The 15,542-nt window shown below is 41.6% G+C and overlaps 1 long non-coding RNA gene across 8 annotated transcripts in view; it reads left to right on the forward strand.

The window, feature by feature from the left end:
- Positions 1-296: 296 nt before the first annotated feature.
- The window catches only part of LOC112644344 (uncharacterized), a 32,295-nt gene continuing 17,049 nt past the window's right edge, over positions 297-15,542 (forward strand). For all 8 annotated transcript variants that reach the window (XR_003126317.3, XR_003126316.3, XR_003126319.3 and 5 more), the window contains exons 1-2: positions 297-446; positions 9,921-10,019. This is a non-coding gene — a long non-coding RNA (uncharacterized LOC112644344). The remainder of the gene's footprint in view (positions 447-9,920; positions 10,020-15,542) is intronic.

The following is a 15,542-nucleotide window of genomic DNA, read 5'->3' on the forward strand; positions in this document are numbered from 1 at the left end:
AAACTCACAAAGATGTACAGCGGGGAGGGGGCTGGGGGCTGGCGGTCCGCGGGTTCCCAGCCCCAAAGACTTTCCTTCTCCCCGAGAAGCCACCGTGGGGGGTTCCTGTAACTCGCAGACCTTGTTTACCCAGCGCTCACCCTCGGGGAGCGCCGCCCGCGTTCACAAGCCGCTGCCTGCGTTCTAGACGCTTCCCGGGGGGGGGGGGGGGGGGGGGCGGAGGGCGGGGCCGCCGGCCGCGGGGACCCCTCCGCCCCGCCCCGCCCTCCCCGGCCGCGCGCTGCGGGCCCGAGCGGGCGCGGGGGAGGAGCGACTGCAGCCCCGGGCCCGGCCGGCCCGGCCCCCGCGGAGCCTGCGCGCACTGCCCGGCATCGCCGGCGCCTCCGAGGGCCTCCGTGCACGTGCACTAGTTCTGCGTGGCTAACCCGGACCCCGGAGGAACCTCGGTAATTTCCAAACCCGGAGCCCGCCCCCACCCCAGCGCGCACGCTCGCCGGGGCTGTAGCGATCCCAGCGAGTGCCCCTCCTGCCCCAGGGGCGGGCTCGCGGCCCAGTTCCGCGGGAAGGATGGGCTGAAGGCGGCCCTCGCTGCAGGCCTCTCTCCCCGGGGAGAGGAGCCAGGTGGGCCTCTGGAGCACCCTGGAAGCTTCGACCTCCTGGGGCGAAGGAGAGAAGTCCACCTGACCGAGGCTAGGCCAACAGTGGCTCCTTCCTATGGGGCCTGGCTCTCCCGGTAACGAAAAGAGGCCACATCGAGTGTAAAAAATTTTCCAGATTACGCTATATGGCTTTCTGTTGAATAATTATGGGGTCTCGGTTTCAGAATTAAATTCATCACCTACCTGACAGCGCCCCAGACTGGGCACAGCCACAAAAATTGGCTGGCTCAGGCCTCACGCAGCCCCATGGGGTGGCTATTAATACCTGCCCAGGGGCCGCCTGGGTGGCTAAGTGGGTTAAGCTTCCCACTCTTGATTGGGGCTCAGGTCGTGATCTCTGGGTTCTGAGATTCAGGGCTGGGGGGCGGGAGGGGGTGAGTTTGAGATCCTCTCTAGCCCCTTGCCCTTGCCCCCTCCCTAAAATAAATCTTAAAACCAAACCGGCCAGGCAGAGAAGGAAAAGGCCTTGATAGACTGTTGTTGGTGTAAAGTCACACCGACCAGCTCCTTGCAGGACCAGCTCCTTAAACGCCCAGGTTTTCATACTATGTGAATGGAAATAACTTCACCCTTGCCTTCGTTTTCTCTGCAACCATTTCTCAGAAGCTGTTTTCATTTCCTTTTTTTTCCCTACGTTTTCTCCTTCTTGCTTTTGCTCCCTGGGCCACAGGGTCACTTCTTTCTAGACGCTGAAAGTCTGTCGAGGAGGGAGGATTAAAGGGAGACGTAGGGCCGGGAGATGCTATCCATCAGAAAAGGAACAGGGCAGAGCCGGGACTTGTGCTCCTCCTGCCAAGTTAATGTGCTACGAGAACCAGCTGGGTCGGGTCCGGACACGCTTTTCTGTTCTGCAGCTCGCAGAAGTTTTTGTGTCTCTTTAAACTTCAGTGATCTTTGGTGCCCCTAAAGGCAAGTGGGACACCTGAATCATAAAGCTTCAGATGAGTTGAGTTCAAAGTTTTATTTTCTGCTTTTAAAGCCCTCAATAAATTAGGGCAAAGGTAGTTGGAATCCGGCCTCCTGCCCTGGCAGTTCCTCTGAGCTTATTAAGGTTGGCTAAGCAATCTGCTGTTGAGAAACCAGGTGTAACAAGACCTGGGTGGAGGGAACCTGGGGTTGTTTGTGGATCTTTCTTCTTCTGTGCGGCATGTGCCTGTCTTTCTGGAGCAGCCCTGCAGGTTTGCCGCCACAGCTGGGTGGAGTCGACCTGCCTTGGTGGTGAAAGTCCCAGAACTCAGGGCTTCCCAGCTAAGAATCCGGCTGGCCTTTAAGGAGAAGGAAGCACTTTTGAGGAACAGTAGGGCATAAGGGAGTGTGAAAGCCAGTATAGTGTTGTAAGACTCATTAAAAAGAAAATAAATAAGGGGCAGCCCAGGTGGCTCAGTGGTTTAGCGCTGCCTTCGGCCCAGGGTATGATCTTGGTGGCCCAGGATCGAGTCCCACATCAGGCTCCCTGCATAGAGTCTGCTTCTCCCTCTGCCTGTGTCTGTGCTCTCTCTCAATCTGTGTCTCTCATGAATAAATAAATAAAATCTTTAAAAAAAAAAAAAAGAAAATAAATAAAAGCCCTGTTTGAGGTGACATACCTCTTCCTTGCACCTGTATATAAGCATTTATTTGTGTGTGTATGTTTGTGAAGTACCATTCAATTAATATCTGGTTCCTGGACTTTATCATTCTTACCTTCAAACGGCAACTTTTTGTGGCATTTTATGCTAGTGCAAATGGATTCTGTGCCTGTGAGTTTCAAATTCTCAGGTGTTTTGTCCTGGCCGTTCAGTTCTTGTCCTGGTGTTCAGTCCTGTGGGCTGCTGGCTTAGGATACCTCTTCACCCCCCTACCTCCCCACCTCCACCACTATCACCATCTTGAGTACCCTAGCTAGCTAGGGTTGGAAGAGAGGTAATGCTTCAGAGCCCTGCCACCAATTCGAATTGAGTCCTTAGGATTCAATTAAAGTGATAGAATGTAATCAAAACGAACATTCTGTACCACCTAAGTTGATCAGAAAGGGAGCAGTTAATTCTGACTGTTCTCTGTTTTCCTTATCATTATGTGGAATCATATTTTTGCCCCAACTCTCTAATGTTTTTACATTTCCAACAGAATCATTCTTTCTAAGACTCTTACGAACAATGGTGGTGGTGGGGATAGTCAAGAATTCCCATTTTTCCCCCGAGCCTGTTTACTTGCAAATCTGCTGCTGTAGCCACCAACATGCTTTTGAAACCTGGCTGCAGGGATCCCATTTGGTATAAATTTTCAGGCTGTGCTAGACTGTTCTCCCCAGGGTGAACTCAGAGACCCCGGGACATGTGTGTGCATTGAGACAGGATGGGGACTTCAGGTGGCTTTGTTCCAAAGCCTGGGGATGGCCCCACAATCATTCCAAATCCTGTTCTGGAAGATCTGTCTGCCCACTGAAATCAGGTTCCCATAATAACAAGGACAAAAGTAGATGGGAGTGTGAACTGTGGAAGTATCGGCTCCCTATGGAATGAGCTTGTTGGTGTTCATTAGTGCCTGCCTTTTGAATAGTCCGGGACCTAGAAAAAGCAGAAGCTATTTTGCAGGAAGAAAACAAAAAGAGAAAGTGAGCCACCTGTCAAAGAGAAAGGAAATCTTCCCCACTCTGCTTTGTACCATGATCTAAACCTCCTGGAAGTCAGACCCAAAAGATATACAAGCCCAAATTGATGAGCGTATCATGCTGTCATCTCCATGGGGTTTACAAACAGCTGAGAAATGACTCCATTCCTCATGACTCTCCAAGACATTCTCCAGTGAGCTTCGTGGTGACACCAGCTGCTCTTCCACTTCCTGTTATTTACTGGAGGGTGTTCTGTAAAAAGAAAATCACCCCTTTCTACTTTATTCCAATATAGTGGTCATTTTTATATCTCAGTAGTCCCTAAAGCATTTTACAGAGGAATCTAAATCCATCTATTATTATGGGAAAAATACAGACTCTCGGGGAACAGAAATGAGAAAATCCTTTGGCTGAAATAATTTATTCTTATAAAGTCTCTCAGTAACAAAGAACCTGTCTGGGTGGTATATAGATTCAAAATCATGGGGAAATGACCCTAAGATTATGTTTTGTTTTTACTTTTTTGTTATGTTCTCTGGGTCAATTAGACAAATTAGAAAAGTCAATGATATTCAAAGTGGGGTAGTCTTTTATTTAGGACTGGAACAACTCTTTCTCTGGAAATCTAAAAATGTTAGGGAATTGGGACAAAATATGATTCCACATAAAGATATGGAAAACAGAAAGCCATTAATTGCTCTCTTTAGAATCAGCTTAGATGTGTGCAGACTGTTTGTTTTGACTATATCACTTAAATCCGAAGGATACCCTTCGGATTGACATGTCCTTAAAAAATTATGTGACAACCAGCTCTTAATTACTGAAATCATAGTGCCAAAAGAACTTGTCATAACCAGCAGACCAAGCGACCATTCATAGAAGAGATGGATGAACTGGTCATGGAGGGCAGTGGGGGTGGCACTCCACGTTCCTGACTGTTCCTTTTCCCAAAATTCTTTTTGGCAAAGATTTAATTGCACCAAATACCAGTTTTATGATAAGACTATCAAACTTGTTTTATTGAATACCCTCTTCTCCTACAACTGTCTAAACAGGATTTTCCCATTTAGCACCACATCAATCCAGAGTTATGATTGTGCCACAATTTAGAAGATCCTTTGTATTATATATTAATATTTGTATAGTTATTAAAGTATTTAATGATTTGCACAGGGACTCCAAAATGAAATATAGCATGTCATTTATAGTCTTCTCTAAAATTATAAATGAAAAATTACTTTCCAGCCTTTAGTTTTTGCTGAAACAACTTGTAAGATGACTTATATTTTAAGTGGTATGTATAACACTTTTTAGAAAATACAGCACTTAACGCAGAAATCTTTTATGTTGTATAATATGGTGGTCTTCAGATGATGTTTATCCAGGTACTCTTTCTCAAACAAAACACTAAGTAGAAGACAAGTAAATAAATAAGGACAAAGGTGTTGAGGGGGCAATGGAGGAATAAGTTAGGCCTTTCAACTCTCGTCAGGGTCACAAAAGCACTTTTGAGGAACAGTAGGGCATAAGGGAGTGTGAAAGCCAACGTAGTGTTCTAAGACTCATTAAAAAGAAAATAAATAAAAGCCCTGTTTGAGATGACATACCTCTTCCTTGCACCTGTATATAAGCATTTATTTGTGTGTGTATGTTTGTGAAGTACCATTCAGTTAATATCTGGTTCCTGGACTTTATCATTCTTACCCTCAAACCGCAACTTTTTGTGGCATTTTATCCTAGTGCAAATGGATTCTGTGCCTGTGAGTTTCAAATTCTCAGGTGTTTTGTCCTGTCCGTTCAGAAAAGGCCAGAAGGCATGTTAAGGCAAAAATACATATGACTTCAATGAAATTATTTAGATAACTATTTCTACGTTGTAGAGTAACAGTAGCATCTCAAGAAATGATTGTCAAATTATGATTAGAACTTTAAAGGCTCTTTTATCCAAAGATGATTTGTTGGCAGCTGAGAACACTGAGGTCCTGCAAGTCAAGGGAGATCACCTGGATTATAGGGGTGCATTCCAGACCCCAGCACAAGTGTCTTGGCCCCGAATCGCATGCTTTTTTTCCATTACCCTGTGTAATGCATTGTATAAATTAATGTGAAATTTTTACAACTTAAAAATACCAAAATGAGCTATCGACTGAAATCAATTATTTGTACATTGGTAGCCTGTTTAAGTCATAGTCAAGAAGCACAGTTTGTGTTAGATCACACATCCTGAAAACATCCTTAAGCAACACAAGTCACTGTGAAAGGATTTCAGGAGCTCACGTGGGGAGACAAAGGACACCAAGGTACAGAAAGCCTTCGAGCCTTCTTTGGAAAGTAGGGGCCTTGCGTAGCATACACCAAGTCAGCTAATGCGAGGCTGGGACGGGCAAGCTGAAACTTTGATGTGGAGATGACTCTGGGCCTGGTCCACACTGAGAGCTCCTTCCACACATAACTCCTTGAGCAGTGGGCGGCAGGGGGAGGCCTCATCACAGAGGCTGACCTCATAGACCAGAGCTCGAAATCTTGCACTGACTGCAGACCACTGAGTGTGGCCTGTGTCGCATAACATATTATTAAAATAAGGGAGCTTTGGGTGGTTTTAACTCATCTAAGCCTATTTGTGCATATGCCATATACATTTTCAATTCCATAATTGGACATTTTGTTTATAAGTCACATTTCTTAGACATGTCATTCTCTGCTTCAGGCTAAGTTGGATTTGTTTGTTTAGTTCCTTCTGAGCTTTCAAGAGAAATCCTACAGAAGGGTTTGCTATGAACCAAATCAATACACTGGTTTCCATTTTTGCTTTTTTGGCAGCTCTGCTTCTGCCAGGGAATATTAGCTCCTGTAAATGTTAGCCGTTGTGTGCCTAATTGTATATACAATTATATTACATGCATTTCAATATTTGTAGATGCAAATGCTTCAGAGTGAACAAGCACCCCAGGCTGCAGTGAGGCAGCTGGACAAGGGGGCGGGCCAAGCCTGTCAACAGCCAGTATACTGAGCCTCCAGGTGGGGGCTTCCCTGTGGTTCAGGATTGTTTGGCAAATGGAAGAAACTTGTCTTTGTAAAAGCATCTGGAGGATTTAGGGGTGCGATCCTGTTTGTTATCTGGTTTATTCAGATTATGTTGTAAATAGGATGGCCTTGGGGCACCTGGGTGGTTCTGTGGTTGAGTGGCTGCCTTCAGCTCAGGTCCATGATCCCTGGGTCCTGGGATCTAGTCCCGCATCAGACTCCCCAGAGGGAGCCTGCTTCTCCCTCTGCCTGTGTCTCTGCCTCTCTCTCTCTGTGTCTCTCGTGAATAAATAAACACAAATAAATAAATAAATTAAATAAATAAATAAATAAATAAATAATAGGCCTTGACTTTTAAATTATGTAATTGATACAGTATTTGAAGCTTCCCCAGGGCAAAGCTAAAAGGAAAAAGAATAGTGCTTATTGTAGATCATGTAATACTTGCTCCCTGTGCCTCACAGGATTGGTGTGAAGAGCAAATAAATCCGAAACTTGTAAGGGACGTTGCAAACTGTGAAGAACTCTTCCCATTTACTGTCACAGGTACACATTCATGTTACATTTCAGCATCGAAGCAGAGATGAAAAATTCAGATTATGGCTTTCACCCACTCTTATGAAAACATATGACACTTAAACTGTTTTTTTTCTTTAATAGATTTATTGAAGTACAATTTATGTACCATAAAAACCACTCATTGTAAGCACACACTGATTGATATTTAGTAAATGTAAATGGTCATGCAACCATCACTAGAATCCAGTTTGAGAACATTTCCGTGACCCCAGTAAGCTTCCGTAGGCTCTTGTGCAATTAATCCCTTTTCTTATTCCAGCCCCAAGAAATCTCTGATGTGCCTATAAATTTGCCTTTTCTGGACATTTCCTATAAATGGAGTCTTTGCATCTGGCTTCTTGCATTTATCTTATGTTTTTGCAATTCATCTATGTTGTAACGTGTATCAGTACTTGTTTCCTTGTTATTGCTGAATAGTATCCCATGGTGTGGGGGCACCACATTTTGTTCATCAGCTGACTGACATTTGTGTTGTTTTGAGTATCTGACTCTTATGAAAAATGCTGCTCTGAACTTTCACATATGCAGCTTTGTTTGGACTTATGTTTTCTATCCCTTGAGTAGATTCCTAGGAGTGAATTGTTGCAGTTTATGGTAAGTTGATGTTTTAGTTTTTAAGAAACTGCCAATCTGTTATCCAAAGTGGCCGTAACACTTTATATTTCCATCAGCAATATACAGCGGTTCCAATGTCTCCACCACATCCATGCCAACACTTGATATTGTCTGTCTTTTTGATGATAGCCATCCTGGAGGGTGTGTAGTGATAGCTCATATCCCTAATGATTAATGATGTTGAGCATCTTTTCATGTGCTTGTCATTAGATCTTATTTTTTTGGAAATCTCTATTCAAATCTTCTGCCTATTTTTAAAAACTGAGTTGATTGCTTATTATTGAGTTAGACCCTACTTGTTTTTTGCCATTAATTATCATTTCCCCTTCCACCAACGTGTGGTCTCTTATATCCTGCTGCCTTCCAATGTTACTGTACTTCTGTACTGTTACTTAAGTTTTAGTACTAATACATTTTTTCCCAAAACTTGATTTTGAAACTTCCTCAAAAAGAAGAGCACTTCCACCTTATTTATATTTTTTATAAAAACATAGCCAGACCTAGCAAGATATTCTGAAAATAATATATCCTCAATGAGTATTTGTCACATAAATGATGAAAAAGTTCATCATTTGTATGTCAGTATCACATCAGCACACCTGATACTATAATTTAGTAAGTTGCATTTAATTTTCTTGATTATTACTTATTTTGTATATCAAAGGTTTCAGTTTTATTTTTTTTTCTTTATTTATTTATGATAGTCACACACAGAGAGAGAGAGAGAGAGAAAGAGAGAGGCAGAGACACAGGCAGAGGGAGAAGCAGGCTCCATGCACCGGGAGCCTGATGTGGGATTCGATCCCGGGTCTCCAGGATCGCGCCCGGGGCCAAAGGCAGGCGCCAAACCACTGCGCCACCCAGGGATCCCCCAGGTTTCAGTTTCAAAACCATCTTGGAAAGAAAGGAGTGCTGCAGATAGTAAACATGGACAAACAAATTTAATTTTCGGAGAAAGATTAAGAGAGATTCTGGGGAAACGTTAATATTTTGTGGTAGTTAATATGTTAAATTAAAAATTCTAGGTGTTATAATTTTTCTGCAAATGTCTCTGAGTGCCTTAACAAAAATAGTGCAAAACATAATTATGAAAACGGGCAACTCTCTCAAGTGTACCCATGAGTAAGTTGAAAGCAAACCAAATGCTTCACCTATCACCGGTACACTGGACCCCAAATAAAAGATTTCTAATTATAAATATAAACCTACTTATGTGAACCTGAATATAAAACAAAAACAACTTTCCCTATGACTAGTAAATAACAGGGGAAAAAAAAAACTTTTGAGCCTTGCCTGGAAGGATGCCAAAGATATACACTTGAGAATATTTTAAGGTAATTAGCATTTTTGTCTCTGTGTCAGTAAAAATAGGCTTTTGCCTGCTACTAATTTTCTTTGGGTTAGTGAGACCATTGTATGAGTGAAGGGCCGTTAAAGGCCATTTATATTGTACAAACAGAGGCACAAATTAGAGAGGGCATGGTAATAAGGAGAGGGGGCTTATGAGTGCTCAATTATGAGCCCAGAACCCACTTCTATTTTAGGGGGATAGAAAACACATCAATCTTGCTTTTAGAATATTTTCAATTAAAATGAACAGCACATGGCACACTAAGAAACAGCCAAGGCTGCGGCCATGTGGATTTTGAATAATTCTTACGTACCATCTCAGTATCAAAACTGATATATGTATAATGGGCTGAAATATAATTTGAGATCCCAGAAGACCAAGGTCCCTGAGCTGCATAAGAAATTCTAAAGGAAAAGAAATATAAAACTGGACCATCTGTTTCACTTTTCAGCCTGCAACCTTTAGAGGAGAAGATTTGGAGGAGGATGCTGTTTAAACCTGAATAGGGATGAAATATAGTACATAAACTCACAACATATCATTAACTTCCTCTCTCCTAAGCACAATCAATAGCGTCTGCAAGCCTAGTTCTGCATGTTAAAAACAAAGCACAATGTTAGCTGCACAGAGCATTCACTTCTCTCCACACCAAAACAATAGTGGGTAGATTACTCTCCGGCCCTAGGCAGTGCCTCCTGCCTAATTGGGGTGAGCAAATGGAGGCACCCACTCTACCCGGGCAAGTGTTTGGGGAGTGTAATTATAGTTTGCATATGCAATGATATCCTTATGAGCCCAGTTTGCACTTTCTTTGGCCACTACTCTCAGTGGCTTCATAGCATGTTTTTTATCCATACTTAGGAAAACATTTCAAGATCTCTTCCCCAAAGTTACCTTTTCCCTTATGCAAAATACAGATTTTAGAATTAGAACTAACCAGGCATCAGTGTTCACATAATGCTCATAGAGTGGAAAAGCACTAAATAAAGCAGTGAAGGGTGGCAGGAATGAAATGCCTTTGGTCTCAAGGTAGAGAAACCACTACCCCCCATGAACTTCTGCAAACCATGATTGTATTGGATTTTTGGCCTCTCTTTTTCAGGTGGCGCTAGTCTTCTCTCTTGAAACCTTTGTAACTATTAAGGCTGAAGTGCCATTTAAAGAAAAAGGAAGGCAAAGAAATGAGCTATAGGAAGCCATGGTGAGTCATTTGTCAATGAATCCTTTCTTGAGCTCATTGGGGAAGCAGGCTTCAGGGTGATGGGATCATAGGCTTTATTTTGAATTTGTCTGTTATAACCTTAAAGCTTTCTTCAAGGGAGATACATAGGGTTCATGTCTGATACACAATGTCTGTTGCTATGGAAAGGTTTGTACTTAACCATATTACGGTGTTCTGTTAGAAGCAGGGAAACCAGAATATCAGTTCATCTCTTTTTTAAAACTGTGTGTTTTATGGGCTAAAACAAAACAAGAAAACATGTGCAGCACATACTTCTGACATTGGACAACAATTTTAAAGGCCTTTTTTTACCTTGTATGTCTCAAGAAGCTGTTATGCATTTAAAGATCCGTGGTAGCCTCTTACTACAGAAGTTAGTAGTCACGTTACAGATACCAGTTACTCACAGTATGTAATCAGAGCTCCTCTGATATTTATGTCTTTAAATTCATTTCCGTGTTGCATTTCTCATTTCCACCTGAGTGTCTACTTTTGGCACATTATCTAGTACTGCATTCTTGGTGAACAGTTTCAACACAAAAAGATGGTACAGTGAGTGCTTGCTATTCAGGAGTCTTCTGTTCAAAATGGAAAGGTGAAGCGTGCCCTAACATTAAAATTTTGGCTTTCCTGAGAAAATGCAACAGTTGGCCTAAACACAATCTAAACATTTTCAACTTTCACGTTTTTCTTTATTTCACTCATTGCAAAATATTGTTTGTTTTGTTTTAAGACAGTAATTTCCACTCAGCCTCGTGTCCTCTTCTGGTGCAGCTCCTCTAGTATTTATGGGCTGGGGGGGCGAGGTTGGAGGGGAAGGAGTGACCACACATCAAATAAAGAGTGAACTGAAAAAAAAAAAAAGACAGTAATTTAGGGGCACCTAGTTGGCTCAGTCAGGGGAGCGTGCTTGGGATTGTGAGTTTGGGGAGAGAGATTACTGAAATAAATAAATAATGTTTTAAAATACCAGTAATGTATTGTGTGGTGCTACCTCCTACACTTGTAGGAAAACATATTGGTTCCCAGCATGGACCCTAGAGGCAGGCTGCCAGAGTGGGAGTCCAGATATGTATGCCATTTGTAGCCTGTGTCATCTTGAGCAAGTTTTCTTAACCTCTGTGTGACTGTTTCCACATCTATACCACTGGGATAATAATACTACCTATTTTATAGGGCTGAAGTGGGAATTAAATGATAGGGATCTGGCCACGCACTGAAAATAGTGCCTGGCACATGGTAGGTATACAGTAAGTGTTGGTTTATTACATTATTGCATGCCTTTTTTATCTTTTTAATTTTGTCTTTTTCTATGAATTTTTATTTTTGTCTTTTCCTATGAATGTGGAGTCATTTCCCTAAACTCAGAAGCATTTAAGATGGTAGAATTTGGGTCATTTTGGCAGGATGTTTGAGAAATATCTGGGGCTGAGGGGCTTTCCTCTGCCCCACAAATAATTCTAAGACTTAATTGACAATTGCCTTGTAACTCTAAGGAAAACTTGGCCTTTTGATCTGGAGTAGTATGATTTCTTCTTTGCCCATTGTCCTGCTAAAAGCTCTTTTTGATTCTAGATAATACAAATGTAAAAATAGTTTGTCTGGATATATATGTGTTACAGAGGCCCTTATATTTCTATTTACATCAATGCTTTATTAACAGTCCTTATATGTTATTAAGTGTAGAAGGAGGTTTAAAATAATTTTAGGATAATCCACTCCAACATAAGCTCCAACTGGTTTTTACCAGTATCCCAAGTATAATAAATATAGAGATACAGAAATAGACAGGGAGCTCCATTTATGGTATATCCAAACCGATGCATGAGGATTTGGCTAGACCTGGAAATTGGCGGTTAGTATTTGGCATTTCTTCACAACCAGCAGAACCATTATTAGTAGGCTTGTTTTATTTACTTGGAACATAATTTGGTACAGTCAAGTTAATCTGGCTACCATTGAATGAAATTTTTCTTTAAAGGCTTTTTTTCTCCCCACATTTCATTTATATACTACCTCTAGTGAGGTCAAATTCCCCTGTAAATATTATCTGATTTATTCTCATAACATCTCTAAGAGATAGAGTGCATTTGGCTATATTATTAACATCTGGGGTTAGAAGATCCACCTTTACTTTGTTGGGAATCACTGAAAACAAATCTCATGTAGACACTAATGGAAAATATAATAGGAGATAAATACAGGTATGTCTGCAAATGAAGATATTTTCCCACCTTTGAAATCTGTTGACTAAAAAGATAAAAATTGGAACAACTTATGATGATTGAATAGTAATAAAAAGCAGCATTTAATCTAAATCTCTCCTTCCTGTGATTACAGCATGCTAAATATTACTCAATACTAGAGAGTCTGCTGATGAGCTATGTAAATGTTTTCCAATAAAATTAAATAGATTAGATTTGGGAAGAGAATGTTAATGTTTCTAAGGCTTTTAAAAGAGTCGTCTTTTTTTTTTTTTTGGAGAGTCTTCTTTAAAAACTTTTCTGAAAAATATATGGTTTCAGACTGTGTCTGTGTTCTGGGTCCTAGCAGAGTGAACGCCATTATTTCCACGTGGTTAAAACAGGCAGAGGCAGCCATCATGTTTGAGAAGTTCTTGTCATCTGTGATCCTTTATTGTTAATTCTCTTCATGTATGTTGCCTGCTGCTTTGTCTTGGTTGTCAGAGTTTGTTACTGAGACAAGAGTAAGATCATCCTGCTCTGACAGTCGCAGATTGAGTTGGCATGACGTGCCATGAGGTGAGTCTAATTGCTGTTAATATTGGGAGGATGCATAATCCTATTAAAAAGAAGAACAGTTATAAAAAAATAAATAAGTGGAGGCAAGTCTAGATTACATGAAAGAAGGACAGCTTGATGAGGGAAAACCCATTAACCTGAAAGGAAGCAGTTCTTTGCTTCCAATTTAGCAGTTGTGAGCAAGACCGCATTCATACTAAATCAAAATGGAGACAATTTTTTTGAGTCACTTATAGACTTAAATATTAGGTTTTCTTATATGTGGAGAAAGAGACCCTACTATGATTCCTAATTATTAATAGAATAGCAAAATGCCACATTAGGTATGTTTCTAGGGAAACTTTCATCTTGTTCCCTAGGTGTTATTAATGAGTCAAAAAAGGTAACTTTATTTTAGGTGGAGAGAACAAAACAATAAACCAGAGCTTCTCAAACTCCAATGTGCTTTTGCCTCGTCCTGAGATCTTGATAAGTTGTGGATTCTGATTCAGAGCTCCTCAGTGGGGCCTGAGATGCTTCATTGGAGAAGCTCCCAGGAGATACCTGTGCTGCCGACTCAGGACCCCTCTTGGAGAAGGCAGGCTGCCGATAACTCTTTTACAAAGAAATCCAGACAATTACAGTGTAACTTATTTTGCCATCATTTCAGGAAATTGAATGGCAATTGGGATAACAAAACCAAGTCATTTGCTTTGCAAATGGAAATGGAGAGAACAGATCTATTTAAAGCTTCAGGGACTCCTTTATGACTTTTTTTTTTTTTTTTAAGTAAGCTCTACACCCAACCTGGGGCTTGAACTCACAACCCTGAGATCCAGAGTTGCATGCTCTGTGCCTGGGTGGCTCAGTCAATTAAGTGGCCAACTCTTGATTTTTGGCTCAGGTCGTGATCTCAGGGCTGTGAGACCCAGCCCCATGTGGAACTCCTTGCTCAGGCGGGAGTCTGCTAGATGATTCTCTTTCTCCCTCTGCCCCTCTCACCACTCATGTACTCTCTCTCTCTCAATAAGTCTTAAATAAAAAGAGTCACATACTCCACCCAAGGACTCCTTTAAGGACAACTTGAATTACTGGTAAGGTTGAAGCTATAATGGAACAGGCAGAAAGGCAGAAAGTCTCCTGGTTCCTTTTGGAGCTTCATTCATAGCCTCCTTCAATACTCCTCTTCCTGGTAGTCATTGTTATTAGATGGCTACATGGACCTATTCTGTTCATACGATAGACTTCTCAACTTGAATTCATGATACCTTAGTAAGAGAGAGCATTGTGCTGGGGCACTAGGGTGGCCCAGTTGGTTGAGCATCCAGTCTCTTGATTTTAGCTCAGGTCATAATCTCAGGGTTGTGAGATTGATTCCCAAATAGGGCTCTGTGCTGGGCGTGGAACCTGCTTAAGATTCTCTCTTCCTCTCCCTTTGCCCCTCCGGACAGCTCACGAGCACATGCATGCGCTCTGTTCTCTCTCTAAAAAAAAAAGAGAGAGAGCGCACATTGTACTTCTTCCTCTTCCCACAAACCAGGTTGTTAAGAGAACACTTAACGCTGCAAGCACCTGACAGCATGCACATTTCACCCATTTAGCCTTTCCCCAGGACATGCTGTTTATTGGTGGTTACATACTGGTAAGATCATCTGACACCTCCCAGCATGAAGTCTGGTGTTGTGGGCTCTTGAATACATTAATCTTCATCAGACCTCAGATAGCTGAATAAGAGGGAGAATTCAAATAATTAAGAATACATCGTAGTGAGAAGAGCTTTAAATGGGTTTCAGAAACTTGACTTCACAGTAAATATTCTGAATTTGGGTAATCACAAGCTACATTTATTACTTATCTGGTAAGTATGTAGGGACACCATAAGCAGAGGGTAGGAAAATGAATTCCAACTAAATGAACAGTATTTGGAGGTATTAGTCTGCTCAGGCTGCTATAACAAAATAGCATGGCCTGAATGGCTTAAACAATAGACATTTATTCCTCAATTCTGGGGCTGGGAAATGCAAGATCCAAGTGCCAGCTGATTCAGTTCCTGGTAAGGAGGGGCCTTCTCTCTGGTTTGCAAGTAGCCTTCTCCTTGTGTCTTCGAGTGCCTGAGAGGGAGAGGGTGGTCTCTCTGTCTTCCCCTTCTTATAAAGCTACTGATTTCCTTCTGAGGGAGCTAACCTTATAATGCCCTACCTCATCTAGCCCTAAGTACCTCCCAAAGGCCAAATACCATCACATTGGGGTAGGGATTCAACATGTGAATTTTGGGAGGCATTGTTAGGTCTATAGTAGTGTACTAAAGGCTGGTGAGATGGTGGTGACTTCGTAATTATAACATGAGCACAAAGGTGAAGACTTTTTTGTTGCTTTTCAACTTATATATACCTTTTTACATTTGTTTTCTCTAAAGCTGCAGGTGTGTGTGCGTATCACACTGATGTCAAGTCTGGAAATACGGTCCCTGGTGATAATGCCATCACAGTTTTGAAGGCTACTCATTCTAAAATCAATATATTCTCCTACCCAAAATACAACCTTTTAAAAAAAATAGTTGTGATGAATTTTCTGACTAACTCATATAATCTTACTCTACGAAGACAAATTTAGTCCTACTTCACAAAGACAAATATACTTCTAGCATGTTAGAAAAAAAATCTACACCTTCTAGTACTCACTAGAAAGTGAACATGGCAGACAAATGTGACATGAAAAGACTTGCTTATATTACTATTTCCAGTACAAATTCATGAAAGTG

This window comes from Canis lupus, chromosome 1, assembly GCF_003254725.2.
Source record: "Canis lupus dingo isolate Sandy chromosome 1, ASM325472v2, whole genome shotgun sequence".
NCBI lineage: Eukaryota > Metazoa > Chordata > Mammalia > Carnivora > Canidae > Canis > Canis lupus.